This window comes from Anopheles merus, chromosome X, assembly GCF_017562075.2.
Source record: "Anopheles merus strain MAF chromosome X, AmerM5.1, whole genome shotgun sequence".
NCBI classification, from domain to species: domain Eukaryota; kingdom Metazoa; phylum Arthropoda; class Insecta; order Diptera; family Culicidae; genus Anopheles; species Anopheles merus.
The window spans coordinates 80281-96585 of record NC_054081.1 but is presented as its reverse complement, the minus strand read 5'-3'; the positions used below and the strand labels follow the sequence as shown (position 1 = coordinate 96585).

Genomic DNA, 16305 nt, shown 5'->3' with positions numbered 1-16305 from the left:
GAGAGAGAGATAGAGAGAGAGAGAGAGAGAGAGAGAGTGAGAGAGATGGGGAGGGTAATTATAGTTAAAGGAAACAGAATGGTATTTTGAATGATAGGTATATTTACACAAAAATATTAATATCAACATCCGTCCAGCAGTAAGCAAATAATTTACATGACGAGCCGTCCTATGCGAGTCTGATGCGAAAGATGTACAGGTATTCCCCGATATACGCTATAAATGCGGATCGCAGACCATAGCGTTTCTCGAATATTTGCTTTAGTCGAATTTCGAGGTTTGCTGACAATTATAGTTAATTTTCGTGAAATTTTGCATGAAGTGATATGTTGTAGCCATTTAATTAATTCATTGTTCTTATTTCAACAGCATATTATTATTTTGAAATTTCCTTTTAAAACAGTATTTTTTTTATTTTATAACTCGCCCAAAAGGGAATTTATTTGGCATTTGCCAATTGATGAGTCTATCATCATCAGCAATAATCAGTAGAATATGCACAAATTACTGTCAAATTTAGAAAGTCGCGTATTAAGAAATCTCGTACATCGCGTATATCGTATATCGGGGAATACCTGTACTAGTGAGACAACGTTTACATCTAGTTAACAAAACGAAACAAATTGATTACAAAAATAAAGTATAAGTCCATGTAAGACCAAACAAGCCCACATTTGTGCTTCCAACACCAATCAGCTGAATAGTTTTAACGAATCATCTGTGATTGTAATGTAACATGTAAAATGTAACTAAAATCACAATTTACAATGCGAAAAGCGACACAAAAAAATATTGCGACGCGAAACAACTATCCACCGTGGCTACCGAATACGCCACACAGTTAAAACCCCAAAACGCGCCTTAATGTAGGCAATCGAACGTATCGATCTGCCGTTTCACTTGAACTGCTTGATAACGCGTAACTGAGTCGCGGTAATTTCAAATGCTTGTTTACGCGCATCCAATGAATTTGTACGGGTCATTGAACCCTTGGTGTGCCAAATGTACCCAACCTAGATTCTATCACTCAATGAAAAAAGGGGATGGTCAGTTATTGTGCGTGCATGTATGTAAATATATGTTAAAGGAGGAACACCTTTCATCCCGGCTTGTTTCTCAGGGGGTCGAAATGCAATGTCCCCGTAAATGCGATTATTACTGTTTACGACATAGCCCAGAGAGCTATATTTTACCCTCGCATTTTTGTACTGGCAGCAACACCGTGCGGCTCGGAGTGGGTTGGGAAATCGTTAGAGCGCATTCGGTTTGTCGCGTTTTTCACCTTAAACCGCTACAATTAAGCGCCTTTCCCGAATCGTGACGATAGCAGCTCATAAATGGCGAGATGGCGTCAATTGTAAAAAAAAGAGAAGTAAAACTCTTTTTTAGACACAAACACACTCATTCACCCGGACGGCGTAATTTTGCATGGTAGATTGTGCGTGGCCGTTTGTTCTTTGATGTGTTAACATAGTAAAATGCATCTCCAATTCTCCTTGCGTGAAACATGCGTAAAAGAGCATAGGCAAACAGAGCTGTACTCCCTGTCTCTTCCTTTCTTTCCATCTGTGTTCCAGTTGTGTACTGCCAGCAAAGCTCCATTAGAAAGGCGAACATTTCACCTGTGCCTGGGGGACGGCAACGATGCTAGTGTGCGTGTTTGGTCAGCAAACGATACGCCACTAGCGTGGCGGGATCAAGCGAGATGTTACCCGATCTATCAGGCCTCCGCGCCAACCCTCCCTACAGGGGTATAGCGTTTCATAGCGCATAATCGTTTGTTTCACGTTTGATTATCAGCAAAAATACCCAAGCGCCACAACCAATATGCTTTTTCGCTCTCTCAGACTTACTGGTCTGTTGGGTAGAACAAGAAAGCATGTTGATTTTGCAGTTGTGTATTTGCTATTGCTTTCCAATTGCGAGAATTTGTCCGCTCGTGTTAGCCTCTTGTGTCTTTCTCTCTTTCTTTCTCTCCTTCGCTCTTTCTCCATCTCTCTTTCGCACACATACACATCGTGCGACCCAAGCTTGACCATCGGTCAGCACAGCAGCTCACAACGTCCGGCACGTGCAAGCAAAGGAAGCCCGTAAGCGTGAACACAGAACAACCAAATGTTGCCCCAAAATCGGCATGTGCCCGTGGACGGTACTGCGCCGGTGTATATACAATGTAGGACTTGTGCGTTTGTGTGTGGGTGCTGAGTCGCCATTAAACGATTATGGGGCTTCAAATCTGTCTCTTTTTGCTCCCTCTGCCATCCGAACTACTCACCTTAGCAACCGCTTACCCAGCCTGCAGCAGGGGAGCTATGCCAAAAAGCCATCCACGAATAACCCTCGATTTTTTTCGGGCCATTTTGTTGTGTTTAAATCTATTTCAAAAGCAGAGTAATGTTTTTGTGTATCGTTTGCTTCCATTTTGTAGATTTACTTTGTTGCTCGTGCCAACGTCAGCCCAGCAGAGCCCCACTGCTCTTAAATGCATTCCAATCAGAACGGCAAAATAAAAGCCAAACGCACACCGAGAGCGTTTTACAAGGTATAAATGACACACGATACAGCGGTTAGATGCAGGGGTTGTGTCGCTGCTATAAACGTGTTTCTACCAAGCCTTCGAAGCCGCTGTCCCAAACTTTTTCTCAGTAAAGGCGGTCCCCGAGATACACGGTTAATGGGGACCCAAACGGACGCAAAAAACCGCGTATCTCGAATTTCCGCGTAAATCGAATCTTGTGATTTCTAGCCAAAATATCACTAATTTTCGTGTAAATTTGCAACTAGGGGGTGGTTTTAGCCACTTAATCAATTATTTGATATGATTCTGAATGAAATAACAGTTTCAAACCTTTTGAAATAGTTTTTAACATCCAATCAAAACAGAAATTATTTGGCATTTTACAATACAACTTACTTACTTACTTATCCGGCGCTACCAGCGCTTTGCGGTCTTGGCCTGCCTCAGGAGTGTCCGAAACCGCTCACGGTCTCGCACCTTCGTCTGCCAGTCCGTTATCCCGGCCTTAATGGCGGACGCCTCCACGCCATCTTCCCACCTCAATTTGGGCCTACCACGCCTCCTCTGTCCTTGTGGACGTCCTAACAAGACTTTACGGGCTGGGTCGTCCGTTTCCATGCGTACAACATGGCCAGCCCACCGGAGCCTGGCGAGCTTGATACGCTGTACGACAGTGAGGTCGCCGTACATCTCGTATAGCTCGTCATTATAGCGGCTCCTCCATTGTCCTTCCACACATACGGGGCCAAGTATCCTTCTGAGCATCTTCCTCTAGAACGCGGCTAAGAGGGTTTCGTCAGATTTGGACAGTGTCCATGTCTCAGAGGCGTATGTGAGTACTGGTACTACATAGGTACTATATAGTCCCAGCTTCGTCCGTCGCGACAGGTTCTTTGAGATGAACTGCTTTTTTAGGCTGTAGAATGACCGGTTGGCAGCCAGCATCCTTGCGCGCAACTCAGCTTCCATGCCATTGTCGTTGCTGACCTTTGACCCAAGATACCTATCTGTACGTCACGCCTACGTAGATTCTGATAATTTATTGGTAGGCCCGCGGATGTTGCCACTATCAGTTGGGTCTTTATCCCTTGGTAGGCTTCTGCTACATAGCAGAGCAACAGACCAATGATGTCTATATCATCAGCGTATGCCAGGATCTGAGTTGACTTATAGAAGATGGTTCCCGTAGTCTCCACCCTCGAGTCGCGGATGGCCCTCTCTAGCGTCAGGTTGAATAGGAGACAGGCAAGCCCGTCCCCCTGGCGCAGACCCTTGGTGATAGCAAAAGGTCCTGAGAGTTTTCCATCCACCCTCACCTGGCAAGTGACGTTGGTCATAGTCATTCTAAGTAGCCTTATCAGTTTGGCCGGGATTCCAAATGAGCTCATAGCGTCGTACAGTTTTACCCTGGCTATGCTATCATACGCGGCTTTAAAGTCTATGAAGAGATGGTATGTGTCGTTTCTGTATTCAGCCATCTTCTCCAAGATCTGCCGCATGGTGAAGATCTGATCAGTGGTTGATTTTCCGTTTCGAAATCCTCTTTGATAGTTTCCGACTATCTCTTCGACGTGCGGGACAAGGCGATCATGGAGGATCAGGGAGAATACTTTATAGGCGGTATTCAACACCGTAATACCCCTGTAGTTGTTGCAGTCCAACCTATCTCCCTTCTTGTATATCCTTATATATCTTGTCCGAGAGGACCTCTGGCTGGTTACTGACCAGATCTTCATCCTTGTTGCGACAGCTACAACTTAGGTACAACGTTGTTTCGGTGACCTGCTATCGCTAGGTAAAACTTTCGTGTCGGTCCGTACGCCTCTCTGGTTTGCTCGAGTTCCCGCATGTTTTGCTCTTCCAAAGCATGCTTCTTGGAGCGGTGAACTCGTTTCTCTTCGCGTCTGAGCCGTGAGTATTCCTCTGCGCATGCCCGCGTTCTATGCCGTTGCTGCATTGCTCGGTATGCAGTATTCTTACGTTCGGTCACTTGTCTGCATTCATCGTCGAACCAGCCAGATTTGGTGTTGCCACGACGTGGTGGGAGTATATTTCTTGCACAGTTTATTATTTTTGGTTTTAGAGCGTTCCACCTCTCGCTCGGCATTTTACAATAGATGTGTCAAATCAGTACAATTTGCTCAAAGAACTGTCAAATTTAGGAAACCGCGCATCTCTGAATCCGCGTTTAAGAGGTACCGTGTATCTCGGGGACCGCCTGTAGTTTGGCGAACATTGGTCTCTAGCGTTTCCCAAGCGCCACAGATTAAGCGACTGGAAAATTGAATTTACAAGAAAAGAAAAATACAAGAAAAATCTAAAACTTCGAAGGTTCAATGGATTTGCTCAATAGATGGCGGCATTTTACTCATCGTTATATTGCTTTTCTTTTCTTGAAATATGTTTTTACCTATGTTCAATCAATTATAACTTAAGCTTGTTAACACTCCGAGCTAAAATCAGTAATCATGGTTGTGTGGTTAAACACACGGGTATCAGCACCTACGACCACCATTCAATTTTCACTTGCTTCCGTGATGACATAATCGCATTGAAGATTAGCATTTAAACAATTGTATCGCCGTTCTAGTTCTATCAATGCATATCTTCAATGCGAAGCCATAAAACATTACAGAGGGAACGGGGAAGGTATCAAAGCGAGGAAATGCCACTGGGTAGGCTATCTACCCAACATATTTTTTACTAAAATGCGCTAGTCGTTCACGGTCTGTTAAACGGAGTCTTTTGCATTTTTTTTTCATTAGTTTGAGAGCTTGAGTCGTTTAGTGGATTTGTGGCACTTGGGGTTGTTGCAACAAACTCAAATTTATTGTTTAGAACCAAACTTTAAATCAAACTTTAATTTCAAGTTTTAACCTCATCCAAATGATCGTAATAATTTTCGAAATAGCATAAACGTCCGATACAATCGCATTCAAAATGATACCCGCGAGCCAACCCCTGCCAATATACGAACGAAACATGATGTGCGGGCACGCATCTGTAGGCTGTTTCGCTCCCACCTGCTGACCTTCCGTATGTGCGTCCTAGCTTTCCTGCTGCCGCGCGAATCCTCCCCTCACCAGGGTGACTTGTAGGGTGTCTACCATTTACAACACTCACCAGCCGGACAAAATATATTCAAGCCCGTGTGCTGATGTACGGGAGAAGAGTAGACAAAGAGAGTTAGAGATAGATAGAGAGAGAGAGAGAGAGAGAGAGAGAGAGAGAGAGAGAAAGAGAGAGCGCCATAAGCCCGAAAGACACACCGAAACGATCACCTCAAGTAAAGGCAGTGTGCGAGAGAAAGAGAGCGAGAAAGTGTGAATGAGTATCATCATTCACAAAACCGAAGCGGGACGCGGGATCAATCCGAAAGCGAATAACAGCCTACAGCCAACAACACCAACCGAAAACATAAGGATTCGATCCGGGATGAGAAAAGCGAACTCAAAAGGGAAGATAAGAAAACGGAAGAAAACGCTTTACACACACACGCGCGTAAGGAACAACACCCATACCGATTCTAGCGCGTAGAAACGTTGCCGCTTGTATAAGAGTTTTGGGGGAGACAGGGTCATTGTAAAATTGCTTTCCCTTCTTCCCTTTTGCTCTGGTACGGTATGCGCTACACAGCGCGCACGACACTTCCACCCTTCGCCGGAACGTACATTGCCTGTGTGTGAGTGTGTATCACGCAACGAGCCTTTCAGCGCGGTGACCGCGTACCCAACAGAAATGCTTGTGTATTTTCCTCGCCCTTCATTCCTTCCTCACTCAACAAATATTAAAATGAGCGAATGCAAAAAGGGCGCAAACATGCAAGAGAGAAAGAGAGAGAGAGTGATAAAGCGAGCAAGAGAAAGAGAGAGATAGAGCGAAGAAGAAATCGGGAGCGATGGGACAGAGAGAATGAGAGCGAGAGAGCTCTCGTTCTCGCTCTCACTATTGCTCTGCACTTCGTATAGTGCCCGGTTATATCACCGCACTGTTGTTGTTGCTGTTGTTCATCTTCTCCCTAATGCCAGAGAAGAAAGAGGAAGAGAGAGAGAGAGAGAGAGAGAGAGAGAGAGAGAGAGAGCAACGACGAGTACGTAGATCAGGCGGGTGTTTAGCTGAAGAGCTGAGCAGAGGAGGTGGTCCGTGTCACGTCGCACGTCACCCGGCTGTCAAGCGCAAGCCCAAACGCAGCCACATGAAATGCGCCTGAAAGAAGGAAAGGAAATGCGAGGAGGGAAAAGCAAGGAGAAAAGGCAAGGGTGATTGAGGCTGTGGAAAAGGAGGGTTGGTGGTTTTGGTGAGCACCACCATCTCCCACCACCCCCGTAGGTGATGATTCGACACGCGCGCGCTCGCCGTATGTGCGCGACACGACGCGCCAATGTCGGCCCCGCACGGAACGGAACGAAGCCGTCGCACGCCGACGACAATGGATCGGAGAGGAGGAGTACCGGAGTAAACGGCTCGATATATACCGTCACAGTTAGTGTGTCCTGTCGGTTTTTCTCCCCGGGTCCGGTCCGGTGTGTGTATCTCCGAGCCCGTGAGTCTGAGGTGAGAAGCAGCAGCAACAGCAGCAGCAGCGGCAGCAGCAGCAGCAGCAGCAACAGCAGCAGTGGCTATACCAGTAGCAGTACGAGCAAACAGCATCCAAGCAACAGCAGCCGCAGAGTAGTGTCGTGCACATTGCTTGCGAGTAACTACAAGTACAAGCACATAACGAAATAAAACAAACAAATAAATCAACCCGGAAACGTCAAATCTGTGAGCGAACGCCGGCAGACGAACCCTGCCAAACTATCAACTATTTGGCTAAAAAAACGCGCGGAAATGACTGTTAAAAAAGTGCACCATAGAATCAACGGGCAAACAAAGACACGAGAACATAGTTATAGAAAAGTGGTGGAAGTAGTAACAACAATAAAACAACAACAACAACAACAACAACAACAACAACAACAACAATAAAAAAGCCAAACAAACACAAGTCGCCAAGTGTGTGTGTGTGTGTGTGTGTGTGTGGTGTGTTGTGTGTGTGTGTGTGTGGGGGGGGGGGGGGAGAGGAGCGACCAAGTTCACTCGCTAGGGCTTTAGATAGTGGTGTGTGTGTGTGTGTGTGTGTGTGGTGTGTGTGTGTGTGTGTGTGGTGTGTGTGTGTGTGTGTGTGTGTGTGTGTGTGTGTGGTTGTGTGTGTATGTGTGTGTGTGTGTGTGTGTGTGGGTGGGAGCGGAGTAGGAAGTAGTAAAATCGTAAGCAGTGAAAATCGAAAAAGGGAAGAAAAACAAAACAAAAACAAACAACAGTGATACAACCACTACGGGAAATCAACATAACATAAACAACAAAACTTTGCCAACAATCAAATCTAGTGAAACATTTACAGCGCAATGCGATGGAGCTGGAGATAGTGGTTGGTATAAAAATTAAAGATGTCCCGATACCTTGCGTGAAGAAATCTCTCCTCAGACGCTGGCGGTTTCGCTGCAGTGCTTGTAAAAGGCGGTAATGGGGATCGAGGTGGTCGTTGGTCTGCTTTAGTTAAAATTTCTTTCCAATCGGAATCGAAACATTTCCGCATTTTATTTCCCAGTGTCGGCCCCATTTGCTTAGTTTCCGTTTTTCCTACTTCTCCTTACTTTGGTGTTAGTAAAGGGAAATGAGCTTCCCTTGATAAGTGCAAGTTAATATGCGTCACCTAACAAAGGATCTGTACAATTACACAAGGAGCACGCGCATGCTTCAGGAAGAGAGAGAAAGATAAAGAGAGAGAGAGAGAGAGAGAGAGAGAGAGAGAGAGAGAGAGAGAGTGAGAAAGAGAGAGAGAGTGAGGGAGTGGGAGAGGGGGGGGGGAAGAGTGGGAAAGAGAGGAAAGGAAATCAAATGACAACAGCTCACCGATTTTTTCCCATCATCCTATCTTGACTAATACACCTCCTCCCCTCATCCGGGTTGCGTCCTTCCTTCCTAGGAAACACGCACGCACGGCGTTTGCTGCTCTAATACACAGCAGCGTTTGCAGCTCTATTTTTCCCTTTTTTACTTTTCCTCGGCACGCATCCGCGCTTACCTCTCCCCTTTTACTCATACATGTTTAATGTTGCATTGTGCGGGATGAATTGCAGCAGAGCGGCACCGTCATCAGCACGCATTTTCTCCTTTTCCCCATTGCTTCCGTGGCTGGGAAATATAGCGAGAAAATGTGTTTTCCCTACATCTTCCCTCCCTTTTCGACTTGCGCTCACCCCAAATGCAGGGGACATGGATTTACTAGGATACTGTCAGTTGAATTAGTGCGTCCTACCAGATCTTCTTTTACTTCAATTTGAATTTGTTGTGCTGTCGACTTGCAAGAAAGAGGAGAAAAGCAAACAAACAAAAAATCACGGTAAGCGAAAGCGAACGCCTTAGGTTGATATGTGTGTGTAGTTGAGACTCATCTTGTTCGCACGAGATAAGGGCAAAGCGAAAAAGCTGTGAAATTATTGAATATTTTTTCTTCCTTATGTATGCGAATGCTGTATTCTGCTTTGCCACCCACTCCTTCCCAACACACCACCTCCTCCGCATCTACACCTGTTAACACAATGAATGTGAATCTGTGTGTGGGTGCGTTAAGAGCGTGACAAGCGAACGCTTGTGTCAAAACAAGCGAAAAAGTAACACGCACGGCAATATAAATTAAAATTATACATATTAGGTATATATATATATATATATATATATATATATATATATATATATATATATATATATATATATATATATATATATATATATATATATATATATATATATATATATATATATATATTACACATACACACATCATTGTGAGCCAAGCAATACACACGCGCAATGCTTAAGCAAACATTCGCGTGCCAGAAGCAATCAACAAGAGCGTATAGAGCGGCTATAGAGAGATAAAGCGAACGAAAGAAGCAAAAACGAGAGCGTATCGTGTATGCAGTGCTGCCGAAGCGCACATTGACAACAGCAAGTGTGAGCGAAATGGCCGATCGCAAGAACTTACCGAACGAACCGAAACCTCGACAACCGCACGGTACCCAAATGTACAGCATGCGTCAAGCGATAAATGAGTGAAAGAGAGAGAGAGATAGAGGGAGATATAGAGAGAGAGAGAGGTAGAGGGAGATATATAGAGAGAGAGAGAGATAGAGGGAGATATAGAGAGAGAGAGAGAGAGAGAGAGAGAGAAAGATATTGAGGGAACAAACCACCGTAGGGTCTAGCTCCGGAGTTTTAGTTTTTGTAGTTGTTTTTTTAGCTCTCCCGCTGGGGTCCCGGAGTACGGTGTAAACCGAGAGACACATTCTCATCATCCAACTCTGTGTGCGTGTATGTGTGTGGTGTACCAGGGGGTAAAGTGCCTTTTTGTTTTGTATCCGTGAACTTCACCATCGCACCATTTTCATTGCTATCGAATTCTAATCGAGGATAAAAGTGTTTTTGTCAACCGTTAGCCGAAACTGCCGAAACTACTGAAATTTGCGGTTGTGTGATTTTCCCGCCTTTCCCACCACAAACCTCCCCACCCTTTCTACCGGTTTGGTGCGCACGTTTGTGTGTGTGCGCGCTTGTGTTTTTTTTTAATTTCTGACTGTGTTAGTATCGTGCTTGTTTGGATGCATTTGCACAATTGTCGCGTGCAAATAACCCCTTTCCCTCTCCCCCTCCCGGCAGCACCATTTAGCAATCTTGTATCGCAAGGAGACCACCCTACCCAGCCCTTTCTATGTCTTGATCTACTGGTTGGAAATATTCAGTCACAAAGGTGTCTGCTGTGCTGTGCTGTGCTGTGTGTGTGTGTGTGTGTGTGTGTGTGTGTGTGTGTGTGTGTGTGTGTGTGTGTGTGTGTGCACGCGAGTGTGCGTGTGTGCGTGTGCGTGTGTGCGTGTGTGCGTGTGTGCGTGTGTGAAAAAGTGTAATACAGTGAATCCCCTACTAGAGCACAACCACCACACGCCGACCTACCGCTCTCCCCCACCACACTTTCCACGGCGAAACTCCAACCCGGTGATAAGGTGACAATTGACAAGACATCATCGCCCGCGTAAACCAACCAGTGCCACAACACACACGGCCCAGCAGCTCACCATTCAACTGTCCACAACCAACATAACCCAGCTTCAGCGCACACACATACACACACGCGTGTGCGTGTATCCCGTTTCGGCGCGTATCATGACGCAGTCGAGTACGTGCGTGCGTTCGTGCGAGCGTGTGTAATCAACTCACCATCCCCCTCCCATTTTCTTCCGTTTCCTTTTACCACCCGCCTGCGTGTGTGTGCGGGTGCGCGAGAGGAGACGGGCCTATCCATTCTTCAATACAGGCAATAGTGAAAGAGAGTAAGTGAGAAAACAGTGCAGCAGGCGCGCGCTACGCCGCCGTCTGTCAAGTGTGTGTGTGTGTGTGCAAAGAGAGGCGAGGAAGAAGCAGGCAAAGGGGTCCGGCTGAGCGCGAAGAGGGAGTTAAAAGCGGTACGCAGTTAAAAACAACCAGTCACCCCTATCACAGACCTCCCCCACCCACCAACCGGCTTCAAAATGATGATGGTAAGTGCAAAGAACATGACAGTGTTTGTCCGCCGTATTGTTTTACTTGTATTTTTTATTTGTATGTTTCTTTTCCTTTTTTGGGTTTGATGTTGTCTTCTGGTTTACTCTTTGTAATGTGGTTGATTATTCTTCTTCTTCATGCTATTATTGTTTTTTTCCTCGCGTATTGAAATTAATTATACTGGGTGGGAGATTTGGTGATCAAGAAACGCTTCCCTGGTCGTTTCGTGTTCACCCAATCGCTAAACTCAAATCCGCTTTGACGCACAGTTTTGTCACCCGATAGTGGCTTTTTCTTTCCTTTCTGAAAACTCTTCAATTGTTTGGCCGTATCAAAGATGCCTGCTAATCGGTACGAATGCTACTGTCAAAATTATAAATCTGTCAAAATCTAAAATCCGCCGTGTAATCGCTCCGGGACGGACGAACCAAAGCGCCAATAGGCGACTCAGGTTAATGGTTGCTTTGTGGTGAACCCGTCACATGCACCGCTTTAGTACGGCAATCGTTCCTAGATCAAATCTCGCGCGCTTGTCTTTATTATACTTTTATAGTGTTAGGCGGCAGTAATTGCCAAATTTTTTAATGACTGATGCTCTTACTCAATTTCCATTCACAGTCAAGGTGAAAAAAAAATTGAATTCAAATTTTCCTCTTACAGTTTTCTTTCTCCCCACTCAAATGAACAAATGAAAGTAAAACCAACGAAGAAAATGTACAGAAAGGAAGTGATCGTTTTTGTTGTTGTTGATTTTTAGCCTCGCATTTGGAAGTATTAAAGTGCTTAAAATTTTCGAATACGATGTCCCACAGCCTATCGTACACACTCCTACACGCACAGACATTTTCCCTGCATACAGCTAAAGAAAATCTAAGTAAGAAGCAGCCCGTCGGATGCATGCCAGGGAGTGGAAAACCTGAAGGAAATGTGTTTGGCCTCACAAATAGGAGTAAACCATATCAAAAGGGAATAGAAAACGGGGAAGAAAGAGAAAGATAGAAGAAAGAGTGACAGAGAGAAAGCGAGAAACATATGGAAAAAGAGCAAGAGGGAGAAAATTATACGATAACTTCACGATCGTGCCGAAGGAGATTCGTTATGGACCAGAACTACTTCCTTTATCCGTGCCTGACTACTTCGTCGGCCAAATGGACAACTCCGCTCGTACACTTTGCTACCACACTACCATGGCCACCGTTTTCGCCACATTTCCCTGTCACTATTTTATTCATTTTAAGTCATAGTCTTAAAGATTAAGTGATAAGGATGAAGAAAATTAAGGTGGGCTAGAGAAAACTCTCTCTCTCTCTCTCTCTCTCTCTCTCTCTCTCTCTCTCTCACACACACACACACACACACACACACACACACACACACACACACACACACACACACACACACACACACACACACACAAACGCGCGCGCACACGTACGCGCGTATATACGCACACAGTCAGTGTCTCGTCAATGTGAGTGCGTGTGCGTTTTCCCAATTTTTCCTCCATCGCCGCTCATCTTGAGTTTTCACCCGGAAGGGTCGGATAGGCCGGTTTGATGGATCGCCGGGAAGTTTCGTGTAGGTTGCGATTGGTCGTTCTATGGGTGTGAGGTTGGCGGCAAGGCAGGGGCCATAGGCTTGGCAGTTTCCTGAGCTATTGCCGACGTCCGTCTCTGTTTGCCTTTCGCAATTTGCCGCTCAATTTATTGGAGGTTTTTGGAGGGTACAAGGAACGGATGGGGAGGAGAATGGGATAAATAAGGACTTTCCTCTGCTAGATCTTGTAGGCCAGGAGTGTTACAAATATGATGGAGGGTGGAAAACAAAGATGTCGTTGTGGTTAATAGTGTGCGCTTGGTTGGTGCGCTTTGTTTTTCCGCCACTGTAAAGTGTAACGAAGCATTTTTCCAATCCCATTTTCTCAACACTTGTTCTCCTTCTTTTTATCTTTCTATCTCTCTTGTTCTCAATACTTTCTTTCATATTTATATTGAAGGGTGCGTGTATCCTTCCACGGAGTCATTCTTCTGTGTCCCCTTTTGTCCGCATCCCATCGCCAAAGGCAAAACCTTTATTTCCCATGACTGCTATCGGCAGAAAAAGCACAGGAGAAGTACAGCGGAGGATTTTTGTAGTACGACGCGCAGGCAGGAAATTTTCCCGCTTGTCCCCTTTGTGCTCTTTGTTCCGTTCCCGTGCTGTCGAGTGTGGATGAAAATCCCTGAAGACGCCCTCAAAATCAAACGGTGCTATTGCCAGCGCTGCTCATTTTATCTCCTTACAGGGTTTTCCAGGTATATTGTTTTTCACTGCGTGCGAAATGTTATTCAACATCACTTAGATATTTCATTTCCATCATACAGGGGGTTTCAAGTCACATTCATATGCAAACATTGTTTTTTCACTACGTGAAAAAAGTTATTCCACATCATTCTGATACTACATTTCCATCATATTAATTTTATATTTCTTAAGCATGATTTTCAACTCTTCATGAGTCTATTTCCAACGTTTCTTTCGTCGGGTTTTGAAGCAGCATATCATCAAGATTTGTACAACATCTTCAAAACTAGTACTACATGTAGTTTGATGAATTTTTGTTACAAAAGCGTATCAATTTAAAAGGGATGAAGGTCTAGCATTAGTTTGGTGTACCGTGTAAAGCAAAAAGTATCAACATACATGTGATAGGAAGTGTTGAAAAACCTGCCGAAAAAAATGAAAACTGTGTTTACAGAAATGAAATATCATAATGATATGGATTAACATTTTGTACGCGGTGAAAAACAATGTTTACATTCGAAACTGACTTGGACCCCCTGTAACAATGTTTACATTTGAAAGTGACTTGGAAAAGCGTTTAATAATTCTTAATTTCTTTAATATCTTTTTCAACACTTCAACGGTATGTGGCCATCGTTTTTTTACCGGGGTATGACGCCCTATCTCATCATCCGTTAACCGTTGATTTTTTTAAAATCATGCTGAAGGAAATAAAAATTCTTATGAAGGAAATGAAGAATTGGATATATATGGATTAACATCTTTCACACAGTGAATAACATCGTTTATATTCGAAGCTAACTTGGAAAATCCTGTATAGAATCACCCGTAATATTCCGGTGGTAGGCTGCATCTCCTCGACAGTAAAAGAGAGCGTACCAACTCTGTCCACGCATACACAGAGATGTACACGCAGACACACATGTAGCAGTACGTACTTGCGTACGTTGGTGTATGGTTGTTGTCACGGTGCCGGAGAAATGTCCGTCCGCCTCCGCATACGAATATCCCCTTGCTAGGGGTGGACATCTTGGACTTCTCCTTGGGCTTGGTGGTAGTAGCGCGCAGTAGGCACGCAACTACGGTAGTATATAGTGCCGTTTCACCTAATGGGCAAACTTCGTGTTCGTTTTTGTTCCCTTTTGTTTCGTGTGTGTGTGTTGGGTGACTCTGACTTTTGTGACTGCTTGGCTACATGGCCCAATGTCCCAATGTCTTCCTGTACATAGTCGTACTCTGGCACGTATTCATTTCCAAACGTCCATTTAGGCAGCCATTTTCTAGTTTCAGACGCGCGAGTGTGTGTGTGTGAGAGAGAGAGAGAGAGAGAGAGAGAGAGAGAGAGAGAGAGAGAGAGAGGTGGACAGCCCGAACCAATTTTTTTGCCGAAACGAAGTCTACAGATGTCCAAAACACTGTTTTTATTTAGACTATTTGCGTTTTATGAGATGAGTCATGTGTTGAATTGCTGTTAACAGTCAATAGTTTTCTATCAATTTGTGATTGACATGTTTTGGAAGTAATTACTCCTCGCAGGTACTTCTAAACGAACGCGCATTCTTGCCACCACCATCCTTAAACATTCCGCCAGAAATCTCCTTACTTTGACCCCAAATGTACGGTCAGAATATAGATAATGGACTTCCTCCTTCAATTACAAACATTCCACACATTATGTTTGAAATTATTGCCTGCACTTTTCTATATGTGGCACCACAACATACACTAAACCCACACATTATCCTCCCGACCTGTGTGCATGTTCATGCGAGCCGGAGCGTGCGCGCGCGCGTGTGTGTGTGTGTGTGTGTGTGTGTGTGTGTTTGTGTGTGTGTGTGTGTGTGTGTGTGGTTTTTTCGCTGACTACTAGTAATGTAATATGTGCAGTGTCAACTATCTCATAGGGGACTTATAGGGAGTTGAAACATTTGTGCCACATTCCACACAACATATTTGACCATCTCGTTATACAAAATCTCAACAAGCTCGTGAACAATTCGGAAAACAGTTTTTGTCATGGTAGAAAATGTTCACAAATTTTAAAGGGCTCGCTTTCTGTCTCTGCATCTGCCCTCCTAAAACTATGCAATAGCCGGTTGTGCGCGCCCAAATGTAGGCAACGGGAAGGCAAATACTGACAACAGCACGCGTATCGCAGCGGGAAGAATACGATTTAGGCCGCGTGGCCACGGCGCTTTCTCAAGCTAGGAAAACATTCTCAAGCACTCATTTAAGTTTCTCAAGCACCCAAAACTTGTTTTCAGACGCGAGCTCGTGGCCGTCGTCAATTTTTCTCACTCTGAGAAACTGATAAAGCTACTCAAGCTTTATTTGGAGCTTTGAATAGAAAATAAGTTTTTGATCGCATGTTTTTTTAGCTTTTTCAATTGTAAACATTCAATACCTTTTCCAAAGTGATTACCGATAGACGATTAGCACAATTACTCATATTTCAGTAAGCCGATCGCTGGGTATGGGATTTGACATGTTTGTCTTGTTTGTTTGTTTGTGTCTGACAGTGCACCTCCATATGTTTATATGGGTTTGTTCGAGTCGGATGTCGTGTTCGATTGGTGCCAGAGCGCAGCCTTAGTAGCATTAGCATCGTGTTCGTTTATGATGCCACATTTTGGGACGCGGTACCATGAAACCAAACATCCCACCAAATGGCGTCGCGCCGTGAAGCATGAAGCCAAATTCCATGACATTCTATGATATTAGATGACAGGTCCGTACAAAAACAATCAGTTTCATGGCGAATATTTTCATACCATGTGTGGCTGCGTGAAAAATTTGGCATTTCATCGAATGTCATCGCACCATACAAGATGACAGCTGGATACATAAATTCAGGCGTTAAATGTTTTAGCCATGTTGTTTTTGGCTATTTTTTACACTTCAGGGCGTGAAATTGTCTCGATATG

General features: G+C 44.6%; 1 long non-coding RNA gene across 1 annotated transcript; it reads left to right on the top strand.

Annotated features, from left to right (window-relative positions):
* Nucleotides 1–7078: 7078 nt before the first annotated feature.
* LOC121594255 lies at nucleotides 7079–11028 on the top strand. Its single transcript, XR_006004931.1, has 2 exons — nucleotides 7079–7224; nucleotides 10872–11028. It is a non-coding gene; the product is annotated as an uncharacterized LOC121594255 (long non-coding RNA).
* Nucleotides 11029–16305: the final 5277 nt, after the last annotated feature.